We start from the raw sequence: 2,002 nt of genomic DNA, 5'->3' as shown, positions 1-2,002 counted from the left end.
TTTTTGGCTCCTTTGTTAAAAATTATTTGTCCATATGCATGTGGGTTTATTTATTTCAGGGGTCTCATTTCCATTCCATTGGTCTGTGTGTGTGTGTGTTTTGTCAATATCATACTATTTGTTTAATGTAACTTTGTAGTAAAAGTTTAAGCCAGGCAGTGTGATACCTCTGGTTTTGTTCTTTTTCCTTGGGATTGATTTGCCTTTCGGAATCTTTTGTAGTTCCATAAAATTTGATGATTTTTTGTTCTATATCTTTAAAAAATGCCATTGGTATTTTGATGGGGAATAGATTAACTCCATGTATTGCTTTGGGTAATATGACCATTTAAACTATGTTGATTCTTCCAATCCATGAACACAGAATATCTTTCCATTTCGTTGTGTCTTCTTCAAGTTCTTTTAAAAATGTTTTACAGTTTCTAATGTGTTGGCCCTTTACATTCTTTGTTAAGTTTATTCCTAGCTATTTTATTCTTTTTGTAACAATTGCAAAAAGGAATTGTTTTTAATTTTTTTCTGAAATTTTATTGTTAATAAATAGGAATGCAATATATTTTTCTATATTGATTTTGTATTCTGTAACTTTACTACATTGTTTCTAGTTTTTTGGTGGAGGGTTTTGTATAAAAGAATCATGTCATCTGCAATTTTACCTCTTCCTTCCCAATTTGGATGCCTTTTATTTCTTTCTCTTGCTGATTGCTCGTTGGAACTTCCAGTACTATCCTATATAATAAAAGCCCAGTGACCATAATGACCAGAACGACCAGAGACCAGAACCACCACGGCCCCTAGCTGGGCTGGCCCCACCCCCCAGCAAGCTGTTAGGGTGGTCAGGTAGGCAGGAGAGAGGTTCGGGGTGATCAGGTAGGCAGGCGAGCAGCTGGGGGCAATCAGGTAGGCAGGTGAGCGGTTGGGAGTGATGAGGCAGGCAGGCAGAGCCCCACGATCCATCACCTCAAAGAAGGAGACCCAGGCCACAGCCTGCGGAGGGACGCAGGGCAGCTGCCATGGGAGGCACTGGCGGCGGTGGACGCTGCAGGGCGGGGCTGGTGCCATGGCGGCTACTGAGCGGGCATGGCGCCTGCAGCCTGGCCCAGGCCCAGGGTCGCAGCTTATCCCCGCAGCTTCTGCAGGGCTGGACTGCTACTCCTCCTGCTATGGTGCCTGGGCAGATCCCGGACCCTTCCATGACTGCGGGCTCTCTGCCAGGGCTCGGCCCCCTGACCGGACTCCCCAGCTCAGCCCTGACTGCAGAGGAGGTGGAATACGCTGACATCCACAACATTGGGGCCAGGATCGCCCCTTTGCACTTCCTGGAGGTGAAACTGGGCAAGAGGCCTCAACCTGTGAAAAGTGAGCTAGACGAGGAAGAGGAGCAGAGGAAAAGGCGCTGGGAAAAGAACAAAGTGGCGGCAGCCCCACGCCAGAACAAGAAGAAGGAGAGGAAGGAGTTCCTGCAGTGGGAATCTGAGTGGCTGGAGCTCATGAATGAGGAGCTGAAAACCCAGATGCAGGAGCTGAAGCAGAAGTGGCAGCAGCTCATGCTGATGCTCAACCGGCAACGCCCCACCTGCATCGTCAGGATCGATAGCGTTAAGACCCTGACTCAGAAGGCAACCCTCTGCTGGAGCAGCTGGAGAAGAAATGACCATGGGCTGGGAGGAGCAGAGGAGGAGGAGGGTCCCAGAGGGATCTTCCTTGCTGCATGAAAAACCCTTCAATGAGGCTCAGCACAGCCAGCATCGGCCAGGCTTTTTTTGTGAAACTCAGATCAGCCACACCAGGGGAAGAAACCCTGGCTGATGAAACCCAGGACCAAGCGCTGAGACCAAAGTAGTCCTGAGTGGGGGCTGTTCTGCCTGGGGCTAGGCTTGCAGGAGGCAGGACAGAGGCTCTGGGCCAGAGAGACACCCAACCAGGCAGCTGTGGGCACTTCTTCAGCCTCTCTACCAGGGCACCCACCCAAGGGACCTCCAAGCAGCCAGGAAAAAGCCAT

The 2,002-nt window shown here is 49.5% G+C and overlaps 1 pseudogene across 1 annotated transcript; it reads left to right on the top strand.

The window, feature by feature from the left end:
- The first annotated feature begins 1,163 nt into the window (after positions 1-1,163).
- Positions 1,164-1,654, top strand: LOC307113641 (jun dimerization protein 2-like; annotated as a pseudogene). The gene has a single exon. The product of its transcript is annotated as a jun dimerization protein 2-like (transcript).
- Positions 1,655-2,002: the final 348 nt, after the last annotated feature.

The sequence above is a fragment of the Cnephaeus nilssonii genome, assembly GCF_951640355.1.
Source record: "Cnephaeus nilssonii genome assembly, chromosome: 17".
Taxonomy (NCBI): Eukaryota; Metazoa; Chordata; class Mammalia; order Chiroptera; family Vespertilionidae; genus Cnephaeus; species Cnephaeus nilssonii.
The sequence above is the reverse complement of the archived record's forward strand: the minus strand, read 5'-3'. Positions and strand labels throughout refer to the sequence as shown.